Source organism: Hyperoodon ampullatus (assembly GCF_949752795.1).
Source record: "Hyperoodon ampullatus genome assembly, chromosome: X".
Lineage (NCBI taxonomy): Eukaryota > Metazoa > Chordata > Mammalia > Artiodactyla > Ziphiidae > Hyperoodon > Hyperoodon ampullatus.
In genome coordinates, this window is record NC_136913.1 from 98077517 (window position 1) to 98097130 (window position 19614).

At 36.6% G+C, this 19614-nt stretch overlaps 1 pseudogene across 1 annotated transcript; it reads right to left on the bottom strand.

Moving 5' to 3' along the window:
• Positions 1-17984: 17984 nt before the first annotated feature.
• Positions 17985-18720, bottom strand: LOC307069775 (dnaJ homolog subfamily B member 6-like; annotated as a pseudogene). The gene has a single exon. The product of its transcript is annotated as a dnaJ homolog subfamily B member 6-like (transcript).
• Positions 18721-19614: the final 894 nt, after the last annotated feature.

Sequence of the window (19614 nt, forward strand, 5' to 3'; positions counted from 1 at the left end):
AAAAGGCAATGAAGTTTGGATGCAGACTGCCTGGAAGAAAATTCCAATTCTTGAACTCATTGGCAGTAAATTTTCTATTAAGTGGTAAAAATAAAAGTACCTTCCTTACATGTAATCTCATGTGTTACCTGAGATAATCCAGAGTTTGGACCCAGGTATGTCTGTTTCCAGAGGTCAAACTCCTTATTATCATATATGCTGCCTCTCTTGAAGTGCCAAACGCATTTTCCAATGGAAACAATGTTGTAAAAATGATTAAATTCCTTAATTAACCCACAAGGATAATCTGATCAATCCCATTCAAAGCTCCAGCAAAGAAAGGCAGTGGCCAAAATTCCTTAAGACTGGAAACTAGGGTGAAAAAGCTACAAAAACATGTGATACATTGTAAAGTACTACCTTAAATCAATTTTCAGGTTTTGCTTGTTAGTATGTAAGAGTTTTGATCCGTATAGAAATTATATTCCACTCACTTAGAGCCGATGTTCACAGGACCATAATCAAATACACAAAACTAGAAGACTCCCTGGAAACCCAAATTTTGGAACTGTGCTATGCATTGTTACATAAGTGGGAAGACTATGTTTATTACTATCACAGATTGCTGTAACTATTTTATTCCTGAGGACTCCTAGATCATTTCACAAGTAGGCAGATAATACAAAGGCTCTCTGATTAACAAACTACAGTATGTGGAGATAGGGAGTCATGACCCTTTTCTTTAGGGCAAATCTTTGAGATGACAACAAGGCACAGGCGGCTGCAGATTTAAAATGGGAATGGTCAATTTTTTTCCAGCAACTCTCTTGGTATTCCTAATGAAGGTTTTCACAAGCTGGGATGCTAGTCTTCTACAGAATGATGTTTAATAGGTGGTCGATTAAAATAAAAAGATTTCTATGAAATAAGGTTGAGAAATATTGCATTAAACAATGTAAACAATTTAAAACAGATTACTTTAGAACCTTTCAGAACATTTTGATATATGGATAAATATTCATTGGAAATCTCCAAGATGGTGACAGAATAGGCTGTGGTTCCAAACTTACTTGATTATGTGGCACATTTTTACATACCTTTTAACATCTCTCAGAATGACTAATCTGTAAGACACTTTGGGAAATGTTGTCCTAACATGTATAGACCCATGAATGCAGTAAATACCCAGTTTTCAAGCTTTGATATGGAATGTGTGGGGATCAGAATCAGTACCAGGCTAGGAAGGTTAATTGGTTGGAGGGCTAAATCATGTGGGTAAGAGCAAGTAGAAGCTTGTTAGGCAGATCCTGTACCTTCTCATCATCAAAATATTTACAAACCCTCTATTAGTGTGAGTTACTGGGAAAATTTCCAAGTTGGCAAGCCTGGTCTATTGCTGTTTCACTGTATCATAATCCCAGATATTCTTTCTTAGGCCAACTTCTCTAGTATCTGTCATTACATCCTTTCAGGTTAATTTATTCAACCAGGTTTTATTGAGCATCTATTGCATATATTTAACTGAAGTAGGTGTTTAAAACTATGAACAAATATGTAGTAGAACCAGTTCCTATTCTTGAGGAGCAGATTATCTCATGTATGAGACAAAAAATATTACTCAAGCAGCCTTCTTTCTCACTGTGGATGATACAGCCATTAGAGGCACGTCAAGCTCGTTGTTCTTCACCCCATTCATGCCAACTTGTTCTCAGCCCTTTTGCTTATGCTCTTCTCTTGCTTTGGAATGACCCTTACTTTCCTCTATCTATTAACAATTGGGCCTTTCGAGGTCTAACTGAGGTTCTCATCTCTTCTCTGAAGACATTCCTTTTGCCTTTCTCTGATCTCCTATTATCCTTTGTTTTATACTGAGGTTTATTGCTTATGGGTATTTATTTCACCTCCTCAAATAGATTTCAAGTTATTTAACTAAGAAATGATTTATATGGGTAATGCTCACAGTGTGGGTTGATAATAAATATTTACTGATTGATATGCAAAATATGCTTCTGTATTTTCATAGTATCTTGCAGATGGGGCTGGGAGGGAGAAAAACATTTTAAGCAGAACAATAAATGGTTAAAGACTATTAAATTATAGTGACATGACCTTAATACTCTAATGTTTTAATTTGTCAGCTAATTTTATTTAGGCCAAAACAACACATTTAAAATGGTATTTTGGCATAGTTCAAATGTCTACAATTAGAACCTCAGAAAGGATGTACTTACCATCTTCCTCCACATTCAAAAATATCCCCATAGTATACCTTAAGCAATTAGTATATATCTTCAATATGATGCTTGCTAAAATATGATTTTATGTTAGCACAAAAAAACACTTTTTCCCCCAACTATCACAGAAATTAAAACAAAACTTTTGGAGTGATCAAGATAAGAAAGACTTTACCCTGTCACCTTTTTATTTATTATGCTAGTGTTCCATATGAACTTAGTTCACCTTGTGATATACAAAAGGGCATATAAATACGAAATGAATTAAAATAAAAAATTAATGTATATTCAAAATGGAGTTCACGCAAGCCAATTTTAAGCAATAAGTAAAATGAGCTGTGTTGTCTACTTTGGTAGAAGGATATAGGACACATTATTTTCACTACCAGCTGCTCTTGTAAACAATACAGTTTAGTTCAATTAGTGTGACCCATTCAAACAGGTCATTAAATCAATATTACAGGCTCACTGAACTGAATAGCCCCAAATTTTTTTTCACAGCTGAAAGTCATCATATTATGTTATTCTATTAGAGCAAACCTTGATTGACCTGAATCTAACTAACCTGAACCTTCAAATTACAGGTTTTTCCCTTGTACTTGAATTTTAAAAGAACAAGACAAATGATAAGACAAATTCAAAGTGAGTATAATATAGATGTAGTTGTTAATCATAGGCTGTTCCAATGAGTAGGCTTATTCCTTGCATTTGTATGCTCTTTTATATATCACAAGGAGGGCAGACCTTTTATGGCTACTACCAGAAGGACCCTGGTTACCTAGTGGGGAAGTAGGAGAAGTATCTTTGGGGATAAGGCAATGAAGGGAAGGCTGGAAGGATACCAAAGCAAATTTGATTTACCTCCCAGTTTTTCTAAGGTCAGCCTTACTCTCACTCTCAGCATTTAAAAAGGGTCCTACTATAGTGCTTTCTGTAGTTTCTTAAACATTTTATTTTGCTAAGTGTAAATTATTGCATTTCATTATAATAATTCATAGTGATGGACATCTGAGAAATACATTTTTTGTTTGTTTGTTTTATTTTGTTTTGTTTTGAGAAATACATTTTGAATTGACATTTTCTTTTCCTGGTGAGCTCTTATATTGGGCTGGCCAAAAAGTTCATTCAGGTTTTTCCATAAGATGTTACAGAAACACCCGAACGAACTTTTTGGCCAACCTAATATATGCTAACTATAAGAAGTTGCCACTGACAAAAAATATAAGCTCTTGGAGAGAACGTATCTACAGAGAACAGAGCCAAGATGCGCCTTAGCCTTTGATTCTGAAGGTTTCTTTAGACATCAGCCTTCCTTCAAAGAAAATAAAATACCACAAAACATAGTGAAGGCAGAGAGGCCATCTGTTCCAGCCAGCTCCAGTTAATTTAGAAAGAGTTTCTTCATCTACAGAACTATAATATTGGCTTTTAATTTTTCTTGCAACAATCTGAGCTTTGACAATACCATCTAGAGACTCCCTTGGGCATGGAAGTGGTGCCTATAATTAGGTAAGACTATTAGACTGGAGAAATTAACTATAATTTTAAACTCTTGTGCCTTAGATTCAGGATAAAACTCTTCATAGAATCCAATTATTATTTAGTTTTTAAATGAAGTTTGAGTTCCAAATGGAAAAGGTAAAAGAAGGTGTATTTTAGAATAAATTATAATCAGAAAAAAAAACATTTAGGGGAAAGATAAGTTATAGGATCACTTTGAATAATTCTGTGAATTAATTCATTTATCAAATGATTACTGAGCATCCATTATGAGCCAGCAACTATGCTAAATTGGTGATTTGTCTATGGCCTTTTTGCACTTTTCTCCTTTATTAGAGGTACCCAGTAGTAAAGGGCCTTAGGTTCTAAATTACTTCAGAGTAATTTATTCTGAGGGCATGAGTTTTAAGCATGAAAACACATGATGAAAGATTTATATATTAGAACAGATTTTTTTTTTCATGCAGCGAAATAAAGAAATATTTTCAGATAGTAGAAATGACAGAATGCAGTGATTGATGGGATATGGAGGGAGGATAGCAGGAGAGAGGGCAATCAGGAATAATGAACACATTTCTGATTTGGAGAATTAGGTTCATGTTGGTAACACTGGCCCTCACACAGCCCTCTAAAGTGTTTTATGTGCCAGGCACTCTGCTCGGCACTGCTGTGGTGTAGGGAGAATTCTGTGTTTCAGTGGAAAACTATGCATTATCCATAGCACACCTTCAGGGTTATCTAATCCTGCTTGGGTGGCAGCTATTTTACAGCTCTGTAGATTGGAGATAACTGATAGCAATGCAACATATTTCTTGTCTATAGACAATGATGTTTGTCTATAGACAAACAAATCTAATTCTCTCAGGTGAAGGAATAATTCTTCCCCCTGTGGGAAAACCGGTCTTGCCTCTATTTGCACATTCATTTCAATACTCCTGATCTATAAATGTGTCTATTCTTTGAATTCTACTTTCAACTGGTTGTAAAACTTTACCAGTTTCCTAATTAGTGAGTTAAATAAAATCCTTAATATGTATTTATTTTTATCTTTGTATGAGAGTCATGATTTTACCATTTTAGGGGAAATTATCTTTTAATAGTGGTTAATTTGACAAACATGACCTTTGTCCTCATGGAACTTACATCCTAGTGGGACAAACAGATAATAAACCAAACAAATAAGTACATATGTATTACAAAGTATGTATTGATAAGTGCTGAGGAAGAGAATACAGCAGGGAAATGGTATAGGGTGTGGGGGTGGGTGGTATGAGGTGAGGTTGCAATTAAATAGGAGGGTCAGAGGAAGGTCTTAATGAGAAAGTTCTCTACAACTAACTTTGGAATATATCAAGGGTACTCAAAAAGTTGTGTAGCTGTATAGACCACATTTATAATCCTATAAATTTTCCTAGTCACATCCTATGTATGTTCATGGGGGTAGAAAAAGTTTGTTATCCCACTCTTCTTTGCTCTCTCAGGGAAACCTACTCCAACCATATCCCCCTCCCTTCCCATCAATATCTTATCTTCATCTAATGGGAACTGTGGTTTACATCCAATGAACCTCTTAGTAAGCATGGCAAAGTCACTTCAGAGGCAGCTTTCTGAAACAGAGCTCAGAGTTAGGAAATTTTCAGTTTATACCAGAAATTTTCCTAAAAGCTTGGGATCTCTCCCAGAACAACCCAATCAGTGGGAAAGTATGTGTTGAGTTTTTTCTTCATGTGAGTGGCATTGGTACTGTAAGGGGCACAGAAAGAGGAAAGTACTATGGAAATACATATTTAACCTAAATTTGACAGAAATTCAAGTTATTTGAAAACAGATAATTAGAAGGATTTTACTACCATTTCCATATTTAGGAAGATGCAAGCAGCTGTTCTTTCTATGCCCGTAGCTTGGAGATATACAGAAAAACAATAGATAATTATTTTTGTGTCCCTTTCCCCAGCAACCTCCAACTCCTTTGGCACTGATTGAGAACCACTGCTCTAAGTACTGATTTTAAATAACTTTTTGAAAATTCAATTCCTAAATCCTAATTTTATTTTATTTTTGTGGCTTTTTATTTTATTTTATTTTTTATACAGCAGGTTCTTGTTAGTTATCTATTTTATACATATTAGTGTATATATGTCAATCCCAATCTCCCAATTCATTGCACTGCCACCACCACCACCACCCGCCACTTTCCCCCCTTGGTGTCCATACGTTTTTTCTCTACATCTGTGTCTCTAATTCTGCCCTGGAAACCGATTCATCTGTACCATTTTTCTAGGTTCCACGTATATACGTTAATATACGATATTTGTTTTTCTCCTTCTGACTTACTTCACTCTGTATGAGAGTCTTTAGATCCATCCATGTCTCTACAAATGACCCAATTTTCTTCCTTTTATGGCTAATATTCCACGGTACCTATGTACTACATCTTCTTTATCCATTCATCTGTTGATGGGCATTTGGGTTGCTTCCATGACCTGACTATTGTAAATAGTGCTGCAAGGAACATCGGGGTGCATGTATCTTTTTGAATTATGGTTTTCTCTGGGTATATGTCCAGTAGTGGGATTGCTGGGTCATATGGTAATTCTATTTTTAGTTTTTTAAGGAACCTCCATACTGCTCTCCATAGTGGCTGTATCAATTTACACTCCCACCAACAGTGCAAGAGGGTTCCCTTTTCTCCACACCCTCTCCAGCATTTATTGTTTGTAGATTTTCTGTTGATGCCCATTCTAATTGGTGTGAGGTGATACCTCATTGTAGTTTTGATTTGCATTTCTCTAATAATTAATGATGTGCAGAAGCTTTTCATGTGCTTCTTGGACATCTGTATGTCTTCTTTGGAAAAATGTCTATTTAGGTCTTCTGCCCATTTTTGGATTGGGTTGTTTGTTTAGTATTGAGCTTTGTGAGCTGATTATATATTTTGGAGATTAATCCTTTGTCCGTTGATTCACTTGCAAATATTTTCTCCCATTATGAAGGTTGTCTTTTCTTCTTGTTTGTACTTTCCTTTGCTTTGCAAAAGCTTTTAAGTTTCATTAGGTCCCATCTGTTTATTTTTGTCTTTATTTCCATTACTCTAGGAGGTGGATCAAAAAAGATCTTGCTGTGATTTATGTCAAAGAGTGTTCTTCCTATGTTTTCCTCTAAGAGTTTTATAGTGTCCAGTCTTATATTTAGGTCTCTAATCCATTTTGAATTTATTTTTGTGTATGGTGTTAGGGAGTGTACTAATTTCATTCCTTTACATGTAGCTGTCCAGTTTTCCCAGCACCACTTATTGAAGAGACTGTCTTTTCTCTATTGTATTTCCTTGCCTCCTTTGTCATAGATTAGTTGACCATATGTGCATGGGTTTATCTCTGGGCTTTCTATCCTGTTCCATTGATCTATATTTCTGTTTTTGTGCCAGTATCATACTGTCTTGATTACTGTAGGTTTGTAGGATAGTCTGAAGTCAGGGAGTCTGATTCCTCCAGCTCTGTTTTTTTCCCTCAAGACTGCTTTGGCTATTCGGGGTTTTTTGTGTCTCCATACAAATTTTAAGATTTTTTGGTCTTTTTCTGTGAAAAATGCCACTGGTAATTTGATAGGGATTGCATTGAATCCGTAGCTAAATCCTAATTTTAGAGCTTTAACCTAAGGAAGTTGTTTTGTGCAATTGTTGAACTTACCATCTGGATGTCAAACACAGAATTAATTAAAATGCCATAAATTCTATTCTCAGTGTGCTCACAGGGAAATGATGAAAGGCAGTTTTCAGGAGGTATTTACCAAACAGTGTTTTATCCATGTATTCCCCAGAGCCTGTACCCTCACCACTGGAGCAATCTAGCACACATTGGGATTGATGGGTGTATATGCCTGGGCTACGGCCTTGTTTTCACAATGTATTTGTGACCCTGCCACTGCTTCATTTACCCTGCAGCATTTAGCTGTTGTTGCCATATACTCTGAGGATACTGCTTTTGGTTTTTTCTCTCATCCCTCCTACCTCTGCTAGTGTCAGATCACTGGAATTAGCAGGTTTTCTAGATAATCAAACCCAGGAAGGCCATCATATTTTGGTTATGTTGTTTGCCTTTTCATATGTGTTAATTTTGTCTCCCCAGCTAAATTGTATGCTCCTTTAAGTTAGGGAGTACTAGGCTTACAAGAAATGTTCCATTAATGTTTACAAACAAATGCCACATCTCTTATGCACATTAGTCCTTTATCTTGTACAGTCAAACCTTTCTCATTGCTACTGTTGGAGAGGTTGTAAAACCACCATGATAGAATTTATAGGTTCACAAGTGGAAGAAGCAGAAGAGATAGCTTAGGGTGAAAGACAGCCCTAAGGTTTTGAAAGTCCTATCAAAATTCAAGTGTGTAATCTGGTAGGGGTAATGCATTAAATTACAACTAGCCATCAACATCTTTGCTAGATAAATTGACCAAGTGAGTTTAATTAGAGCTCCTAAATGAGAATAAGTTAAAAGACAGAGCAAGTTTTAACTTGGGTAGGGAGGATGCTATGGAACATGAAATATGTTAAGCGGGTGGCAGAGAGGAGGCAGCCCCATGGTAGGAGGCTTGGACATGCATTTATTCAACAAGTATTTATGAGCTGTGGGACTACATGGGGTGGAGAAGTAGAATGATAGGAAGAGAAGTGAGTGCAGAGGGAGTGAAAGAGAAAACAGACAAACTCCACAATTTTGTCAAAGGCTAGCCTTTTGGACATCCAAAGGTTATTTTTCCTGCAAACATCTTATCTCTTCTTTGTTACTTTGTTTTAGAGCACGCTGGAAATTCCCTTATCTGCTAGTTTCTTATCTGTTCTTGATTCCTTTGCTTGTTCATTGACAGTAGGGCCGCCCTGGCTTCCTGGAAAAAATTCTCTTCTCTGCAGTCCCAGAAGATTTTTGCTTTACCCTCTAAACTGCCTTGGCTGGGCTCTGGGGATTTATATAAAGAGAGATTTTGGAGCAAAAACGGAGGCCCTCTCATGTTTTGGTGTTGTGTGCAGACTGGGTTCATGAGGGGGTTAACTTTTCAGGAAGAGAACTGTCCCCTGAGAGATGCTAACATTAACCTGGAAACTAAAGATTGCGGATGCAGAGAGACCTTTGAGCTATAAGGCTTTCACAGTCACACTGCACTAAATCAGGGAGAAAAAAAAAAAGAAAAACACAAGGCTGCTCGAAGGGAAAAGCTCAAATTATATATTCTTTCTGAAGAATGCGTCTTTGTTCCCTCAGGACTGGTACAAATCCTTATATGCCTTGTCTGATGGTAACAAATCAGTGTTTTGAAGGTAGCACAGTATCAGAAAGGTCACACACAGGCTTTGGTGCTAAAAGACTTGTGTTAGAAACCTGGCTGTACCACTTAATTAGCTGTGTGGCCTTGATCAAAGATACATCAATGTTATTGCCTCAGTTCGCCAAACTCTAAAATTGAGATTCCAGCGTATATCTCCCAGGGTTTTTAGAATTAGAAATAACACAGAAAAAGCACTAGTGCAGTGCTCTCATAAACTAGGTGCCTAAACAGTAGCAGGCAATATTAATACAATATTCATGATGTGGAGATAATTCAGATTCCTTCCTCTGCCTGGGAGATGGGCTAGAGAAGTTGCAACTGAGGAAGAGCGTACACCGGTTCCTCTGCAATGGTTAGATAATTATCAGAGAAGTAAGAGATATTTCATTGTGCTAGAGAAACAGCAAAAGTTTCAGATAAATGAGAAGAAAACACAGGATAAACAGTTACATTACAAAATGAGCAACCCTAAATACTGGCATTTATGGAAAATTCAACTGTGGGACAATCACTTATGATTAGTAACACTCTTTTCCATGTAGACCATAAATGTGCTAAAAAAAAAAAACCCTTATAAATCGGTTGTTCTCTTACATTGATTAATTCTCTCTCTTATTTACATTGATAAGAAGAAATGTTTACTAGACACTTAAATGTCAACATTGGCCTAACCTGGGTTGAATAATCTCAAGCTCTGAATTAATGGATTTGTGATACAGCCAGGTAAAGTTCTGCTTGTTTTTCCTTTATTCCAAATTTCCCATTTGATGGCATACTGTCCTTTAAATTGAGGCAATTTTTTTTTTCTTTTTGCGGTACGTGGGCCTCTCACTGTTGTGGCCTCTCCCGTTGCGGAGCACAGGCTCCGGACGCCCAGGCTCAGCGGCCATGGCTCACGGGCCCAGCCGCTCCGCGGCATGTGGGATCTTCCCGGACCGGGGCACGAATCCGCGTCCCCTGCATCGGCAGGCGGACTCTCAACCACTGCGCCACCAGGGAAGTCCTGAGGCAATTTTTATTTAGGCTTTCATTATCAGCAGGTGACCAATGGGCACTTTTTTTAAAAAGTTTTTTTTTGGTTGTTATTTATAGAAAGTTTACATTATGCCAAATTTACTGAGTTTACAGATGTTTTGTTCATGGTGGAAAAACAGCAATTTTCTCACATTGTTATCGTATCTGAAAGGTTTTTCACATATATGCAGATATCAGTCTTGCAAAATTACTGGGGAGTCAGTAACTAACAAGAAAGGTTTTATGTTTCTTTTATGTTAGGGTTTAGGGCTAGACAGAATGATTTTTACTGTGGTAAAATCTATACAACATTACCATTGAAACTTACCATTGTAACCAGTGTACATTCACACTGCTACCACCACCACCATTCATTTCTAGACTTGTTCATCTTCCCAATCTAAAACTTTATTAAACACTAACTCCTTATTCTCCCTCCCCCCAGCCCCTGACAACCACCATTCTACTCTCTGTCTCTATGAATTTGACTAGTCTAGGTACCTTATATAGATGGAATCGTACAATATTTGTCCTTTTATGTCTGGCTTATTTCACTTAGCATAATGTCTTCAAGATTCATCCATGTTGTAGTATGTATCAGAATTTCATTATGTTTTATGGCTCAGTAATATTCCTACAGACCTTATTTTGTTTATTCATTCATCTGTTGATGGAAACTTTGGTAGATTCACCTTTTGGCTATTGTAAATAATGCTGCTATAAAAATGTGTGTATAAGTATCTGTTTGAGTCCCTGCTTTCAGTGTTTTGGGGGTATAAAACTAGGTGTAGAATTTCTGGATCATAGGTAATTCTGTGTTTAACTTTTTGAGAAACCACCGAACTATCTTCTACACTATTTTACATTCCCAGCAGCAGTGCATGAGAGTTCCAATTTCTCAACACCCTTGACAAGGCTTACTTTCCATTTTTAAGAAGTTATAGCCATCCTAATGAATGTGAAGTGGTACCTCATTGTGTTTTTTTTTGTTTGTTTGTTTGTTTGTTTTGCAGTACGCGGGCCTCTCCCTGTTGTGGCCTCTCCCGTTGCGGAGCACAGGCTCCGGACAGACGCGCAGGCTCAGCGGCCATGGCTCACGGGTCCAGCCGCTCCACAGCATGTGGGATCTTCCTGGACCGGGGCACGAACCTGTGTCTCCTGCATTGGCAGGTGGACTCTCAACCACTGTGCCACCAGGGAAGCCCTCATTGTGGTTTTAATTTGTATTTCTCTAATGACTAACAATGTTGAGTATCTTTTCATGTGCTTATTGGCCATTTTATACTTTCTTTAGAGAAATATCTGTTCAAATCCTTTGCCTATTTTGGAATTGGGTTGTTTGCCTATTTTTAATTGCTATTTTTGCTAAGCTTCAGTCAGCTCCAGCAATGGAGCCGAGCTAATTCTTCTCAACAAGAAAAATAAAACTAATTGTAAAAATCAGAGACAAAACGTGAAGAGAAACCATCTAAGAATTGTAGAGAGTAAATTATGTTTCTTAAGTAAAGAGGAAGAAAGGGAGAACAAATGGGAAATCCAGAAAGCTGCAGGGAGATGAAGAGACCACAGGAATTGCTGTTTCTTTAATTAGTTGGGATAGCCAGGCAGGGTAGCTATGTCATGCCTGACTAAGTCAATGGGAAGGTGCAAAACAAGACTGAATTGAAGGTGAAAAAGTCAGGAAGGTGCAGGTGATACTAGATATGAGGATTAGCATTCTAATCAAACACTACTATGTGGTTGGCTGTTGGAGTAAAGTATGTTGGGAGATGAATAAAATTGCATCCTGGACTTCAGTTGTTTGACATTTGCTCTAAAATGTTATTTTAAGATTTAGTTATAATTTAAGTTTATAATATGCTTTAGATACGAACAAGGTTCAAAACAATGTCTCTTTATCGTAATCAAACAAGTCAGTTTACACCTTATAGCTCAAACCTTGGAGGCTGTGGCATACAACTGCCATCTGGTGTTGGTATGTTCGCATAGCAGGCTTATGCATTTAATACATTCAAAACAAACCAAACCAAACCAAAACAAAAAAACTACTTGGGGGCAGAATTTGCAAAACTAAAGTGATGAAGTGTTAGAAGTCTAAATTAATAAGGTGTTATTGTTTTTAAAAAGAGGACAGAAAGCAACCTCTGAAAATACTTCCTTATGGAATTCAGAGTGATGCAGAGACTGTTCCTATTTACTATTGGCAAAAGGGGATTTTTTTCATGGATGTGGACAGCCCGTGAATTGTGAATGGATTCATTGTCTTGGTGGTCTGGTTTACCCTTGCATATGCTGTAAATTTACACAGCTGAGAAAGTGATCAAATACAAAAAGTAGTGCATTTGAGAGGAGACGTTTTGTAAGCTCTAAATTCCTCATTTTAAAGGTTATAGTCCTTTCAGCAAAATCAAACGTTCTTTTTCTTTTGTTGTGTAGTTCAATATTTTTCTGTGTCATGTAAGAGTGCTTAATGCTTCCAGAATTCATTTTACTTGAAGAAATCAGTTTGAAAAATCAAGCCCCATGATGCTTTCAAGATTAATACACATTCCATTGAAAATAAGTATACTGGTGGTACAAACATAAGTGATCTGTTCCAATCACCTAAAGTCAGGAAGGTTGGCAGAGACTGAACACCCAATCTCTGGCTCACTTCTCTTGGGAGTCAGATGTGGAAAGCTTGTCTTTTTTGAGCTTCATTTTAATTAGCTGGTTGGGGGAAGCAGTGATGAAGTAGCCCAAGGGAAACCTCCAAGTTACCCAGTTGAACATTACAAGACTGGCTCTATGGACTAAGAAAAGCTAAAGTTGCTTAGTTTTACAGTGAAAAATAACATTGGGGATGATTGCAGTTAGGAAGGAATAAGAGCCTTAACTACATTTCTTACTGCTCTGGTCCGAGAAAGTTTGCTTAAGAAATTATGAATTTATAAAGAATGCTACTTCCCTGAAAAAAGAAAGTCTAGTTTTTTGAGTAACAGTGAAAGCTGTGACTTTTAGACTTTCTTGTAGTTCCCTTTGCGAGCAATTTGCGATCTTACTTTTTTGGTTCACAGCTTGGAGTTATAAGCAAGCTGAGAGTGGCAAGAGAAAAATTTGTTCAGGCATCAACAGGAAACTGTATTGGACATTTTCCTGAAACTTACCTCTGTCTCAAGCAATCAGGTCGTATTAAATCTCAATAATACTTTACACATTTACCCAGTTCTACATTAAGCCTCTGACTTTAGCATTACCATTGAATAAAGTGAGTAAATAGGAAACAGAATTAAAAACCTGAGACTGATGTCTGCTTTATTTCTTCCACCTTTCTTTCCATCTTTTTTCCTCTGTGTCTCTAGCCATTTGAGGTGAGTAGTTTGAAGATGGTGCTCCCCAATAATCAATAGTCTATTCAGGACTCAAATGGACACCTTGCAATCTGTAACTTTAGTACCTATTCACAATAATATCTGGACATCCACTATTTTCTGTTTCTATAACCACCAGATAAGTGTAGGACTTTGTACAAAAATTGCAACAACTAAGCCATTTCTCTACTATTTTTGTCCCACCAGGCCCATCCTATAGAGAGAGTAGTTAAGTCAATTTTCTCAAACATCATTTTTTCTTGCTCAAGTTCTTACAACGTTTACAATTCACATAATACAGCAAATCCAAATTCATTGGTATGACCTTCAAAGCTACTCTCCATATTGTTCTCATTTGCAATTTCCATACTGTATTCTCCTATTAGCTCCCAATATGCGCTCTGCTGCAAACAAGCTAAACATGTTACATTGGATTATCTTCTTGAATCTTCACAATGACCTTATGATGTATATTTACTTTTATTATTAATCCCACTTCATACATGAGGATACTGAGGTTTATTGACAATAAGAACTTTGTCTAAGGGTAATGCAATTGGTTAGTGGCAAACATGGGATTAGAATCAGTGTTGATTCCAGAATTAGTGCTGAATATTCAGTAGGCAGACTGTAGTGCCATCAGCCTGTGTTTAAAGCAGGGACATAAAAAAATATGTTTTAAAAAAATTTGGTTTGATACTAAGGGATGACATTATGGAAAATAATTAGTACTTTCTTAATCTTTATTATTTTACTTTGTTTTCATTTTCCTCAGTTTATGCTATTGAACTTGGTCTCAATAGAAATATTTGGTGAGAAAAATGTTAGATAACATTATTTTATCTTTTATAAACTTTGTGTTATGAAGAATTTAGAATGTATACAAAGTAGATAGAATAGTATAATGAATACCTATGTACTCAGTATACCCAGCCTCAATAATAATCAATTCATCCTGTGTCATCCATACCTCCATCCACTACCCCCACCCATATTTAAGCAAGTCCCATTCATCATGTTATATATCATGTGTAAATATTTTGGTATGTATCTCTAGAAGAACAGGACCATTTTTTAACATAATGACAATACAATTATTTCACCTATAATATTAACAATAATTCCTTTAATAATGTCAAATATCCTGTCAGTGTACACATTTCCAGTTGTCTCATAAATAGTATTTATTTTATATACTATATATGAATTAGGATCCAAATAAGGTCTACATCTTGTGATTGGTTGCTCTTTTAAGTCTCTTTTAATCTACCACATACCCCACCATCTCTCTTCTTTTTCTTGGCAATATGTTGAAGAAACCAGGTTGTTTGTCTTGTACAGTTTCCTAGAGTATGGACTTTGAGGATTGCATTCTCATGTGTAGATTAACAAGTTCCTTTGTCCTCTGTGTTTCCTATAAATTGTCAATTGGATCTAGAGACTTGATTGGATATACAGGTTTGATTTTTATTTTTTCCAGACTTACTTTATATGTGGTGCTGTCTTCTTCCATTAGGAAGCATATGATGTCTGACTGTCTCTCTAAATATATTTATATTAACTTAGGATATCTTGTGTGCTTATTATTTGATAAATGGTTCTATTTATTGGAGTTCAGCTTCATCTTTCTTTAATAAATTACATCCATAATTGTATTGTCTAAGACATTTCAGTTTCATGTTCTTTAAAGTGGAGATCTTGAAGTGAAATTCTTGAAGTAGAATTCTAAATGTTTCTACTTCTAATATCTTATAATCTCTTAATAAGGCATTCAATTCAATTTACATAGAAGTAAGACTTTTCCCATGCACATTTTATCTATTGACAAATATAACTAAGTTATATACTTACAATATAAGTAGACTGGAATACACAATTCTGGGAACAAACACAACTGACTTTTTATAAGCAAACAGTTAAACTGGAGAGTGAAGAAATATGTGGTTACCCGTAAGTTTCAATATATCTTGGGCATCAGTTGATATGTTTTACAGAGTTAACATGGCAAATTAGTTAAATAATGTTCAATTAAAAGAGCTTCTAGCACATTGCTGTCCAATAGAACTTTCTGTGATGATGAACATGTTCTATATCTACATTGTGCAGTACAGTAGCCATTAACCACATGTGGCTATTGAGCACTTGAAATGTGGCTTCCATGAGACTGCAGAACTGAATTCTTAATTTAAATAATGAATTTAATTTAATTCATAACCTTCTAGGACAGCTCAGTTCTAGGATACAAAATCTACCCTGGGGAATAACTGGTTCCAGAGTCTGACTCCAGAGCCTGCACCTTTAACCACAACACTATGCTGCTTCCTGATCTGGTGTTTCTCAGGATTTTTTTTTTAATTCATCAAATGCATTCACATTTATTTTTTTAAGCAAATGACAAAGACCCAGTTTACCAACTTAACCTTTTAAAACCTAAGATTAACATTACATATTTAAACAATTGTCTGCATAAAACCACAAGACCCCAAGTAGCCAAAGCACTCTTGAGAAACAAGAAAAAAGTTAGAGGCACCACACTCCCTGACTTCAGACTATACTACAAAGCTACAGTAATCAAAACAGTATGGTACTGACTCAAAAATAAACACATAGATCAGTGAAACAAAATAGAGATCACAGAAATAAACCCACGTACCTATGGCCAACTACTCTACAACAGAGGAGGCACCAAAATACAATGGGAAAATACAGTCTCTTTAATAAATGGTGTTGGGAAAACTGAACAGCTACATATAAAAGAATGAAATTAAAACATTTTTATCACACCATATACAAAAATAAACTAAAAATGGATTAAAGACCTAAATGGATTAGAAACCATAAAACTCCTAAAAGAAAACATAGGTAGTACAATCTTTTACACAGGTCTCAGCAATATATTTTGGATCTGTCTCCTCAGGCAAGGGAAGCAAGAGCAAAAATAAACAAGTGGAACCTAATCAAAGTTAAAAGCTTTTGCACATTAAAGGAAACCACCAACAAAACAAAAGGGCAACCCACCTAATGGGAGAAGATATTTGCAAATGATATGTCTGATAAGGGGTTAACATCCAAAATACATAAATAACTCACACAGTTCAATATTTTAAAAAATCTATTTAAAAAATGGGCAGAGGACCTGAATAGCCATTTTTCCAAAGAAGACATACTGATGGCCAATAGGCACAAGAAAAAATGCTCAGCATCACTAATCATTAGGGAAATGCAAATAAAAACCACAATGAGCTATCACCTCATACCTGTGAGAAGGGCCATCATCAAAAAGATGAGAAATAACAAGTGGTGGCGAGTATGTGGAGAAAAGAAAACCCTAGGACACCGTTGGTGGGAATGTAAATTGCTATAGCCACTATGGAAAACAGTATGGAGGTTCCTCATAAAACTAAAAATATAACTACCATATGACCCAGCAATTCCACTCCTGGGTATATAGCCAAAGAAAATGAAAACCCTCATTTGAAAAGATATATGCACTCTAATATTCATAGCTGAGTTATTTATAATAGCCAAGATGTGGAAGCAATCTAAATGTGCATAAACAGATGAATGGATAAAGAAGATGTGATATATGTATATATCATCTATATCTATATATAAATGATGTATATACACAATGGAATATTACTCACCAATTAAAAAATGAAAATTTGCCCTTTGCAACATGCTTGGACCTGGAGGGTATTATGCTTAGTGAAGTAAGTCAGAGGAAGACAAATACTGTATGTTTTCACTTATATGTGGACTTTAAAAAATAAAACAAAACAAATGAATATAAGAAGCAGTCTTACAGATACTGAGAACAAATTAGTGGCTATCAGTGGGGGGAAGGGTAGGGGGAGGGGCAAAAAAGTTGAAGGGGATTAAGAGGTACAAACTAGTACGTATAAAATACATAAGATACAAGGATGTAATGTATAGTACATTACAGGTATATAGGCAATATTTTATAATAAATTTATATGAAATATAATTTATAAAATATCAAATCACTATCTTTTATGTATGAAACATATAATATTGTAAGTCAATTATACTTCAATAAAATAAACAATTGTCAACACTTACTAAGTTGCCAGCATTCATGCACACTAGAAAATATCCTCAATTTATATCAACTAAACCAGAAATGCATTACTATTAATGCCTTAATATCTTCCACTACTAAATACTGAAAAAATTGAGATTATTTTTGTGGAAGATTCATCCTGGCAATGTTAACTTCACAGCAGGCTGACACTACTTAGCTCACATTTCAAACACAATAGAAAGGCAGGTCTATGCTAGTGTTAGTGTAGGAAAGAGCCACAGGCACCCTGGGTTACATTTAATAGAAAACAAAGTGCATGCAGAGATTGACAACAATTTTAAAGACCAAAAAATGGTCCTATTATGTGGTCCCAACAATAAACTCAAAGTTTCTGACCAATAGTGGTTTGGATGAGCTATTTACAAATACTTTAGGTACAGTTATACTGAAAGATAGTTCATTTGGCATCTTAAAAAAAAGTTCCTATCAATCTTCAGATGGAGCTTGTTAGAGTTAACATTTCTGTTAAGTGCATGCATTGAATTACTTGTTATCCAAGCATAGCAGCTGTTCCTTACCATTTAGCCTTAAGGACTTTAATTGGTCATCTTCAACGTCTACTCTTTCTTGACCATTCTCGACAATTCTCTTTGTAGTGATTTTTCTGCCATTAACGATTTTAGAAGTTGATATAGATTTGAAGTTGCCCATTCCACTACCTCCAAGTGATGTGGAAGAGAATGAAGTGAGACCCTCGTGATTTAGGGAGGCAAAAGAAGTAAATCCGCTATCAAAAGAACACACCCCCCTCCAAAATATGGAAAGCCACTGAAGGCAGAGAAAAGACTCTGTGCCTCAACTTCTGCTTCCTAGATCCCCCAAAAAGGCCTCAAATGGGTCTTTGAAGAAGTCCAGTGAAAACGGACCCCTTCCACCAAACAATTCCCTGAAAACGTCATCTGGGTTATGGCATGTGAAGCCAAACTGAAAGGGACTGTTAAAATGACTTCCACCTGCACCTTCACCATTTAACCCTTCCTTGCCATATTTGTCATAGATATCCCGTTTTTAAGCATCTAATAACACCTCATAAGCCTCAGCTACTTGCTTGAATTTTCTCTCTGCTTATTCTTTATTCTCAGGATTTTTATCTGGATGCCACTTTAGTGCTAGTTTCCAATATGCCTTTTTTATATCCTTAAAAGGCTGAGTGATGTCTCTGCATGCCTAGAACTTCATAGGAGTCCACCACGTTTTGACAGGATGTTGAAAGGAGCATGCGTTTCTGCCTTTAAGGTCATCTACGTGGGACCTAGGATGTGGGAGCCGGTGGCAGGAAGACAAAGCAATGGGGCATGGCCCAGGTGTCCCCTCTGCTCATGCACCGCTGAGCTGGTAATGGTGGCAGCCTGCTGTTTCTCAGGATTTAGTCTTATATGCCTCTTTGTCTTTGTGCATGATATCCATTCTAGCTGAAAATTACATCCTCTTAATTTCCCAAACCTCTTAGCCTGGTGTGGTAACCAGACTCTGTGCTGGCCTCCAATAAATCATGCCTCCCGAGTATTTATTGATACATACTTGTGTGTTTCCACCCACAGTGACCCATGTGTAACCAATAAATTGTGTTGGACGTGATTCTGCCTGACTTCCAAGGCTAAGCTATAAAAAGCCTTGCAGCCTCCACCTTGATCTCTTAGAGCACTCGTTCCTGGAGCCCAGAGTCACCTTGTAAGGATCCACCTACCCTGCTGGATAGATCTTATGGAGAAGCTCTGAAACTTCACAGAGAGAGGGAGGGTTCTAGCTGAGACCTGTCTTTAAAGCCATCTCCTCCAAGGTACCAGGCATGTGAGTGAAACTGTCTTGCAGCCTACCAACCAGCCCAGCTACTAAGTAGGTACCTAAATTATGAAATAATAAAATACCTGTTGTTTTAAGTTTTAGAGATAGTTTGTTACATTGCAATAGATAACTGGAACACCTGGCTAATTTTTGCTCTTCCTTCGAGGATTCGTTTAGGTATTACCTCTAAGAAACGCCCGCTTTACCTTTTTAATTCCCCTTCCCAGTTTGAGTTAGGTGTAGGTCTTCTTTGCTCCCATGCCATATGAGCACTGATTTCACTTCATTCTACATTTCTGGGTTTGTGCTAACTGCCCCACTAGACTGT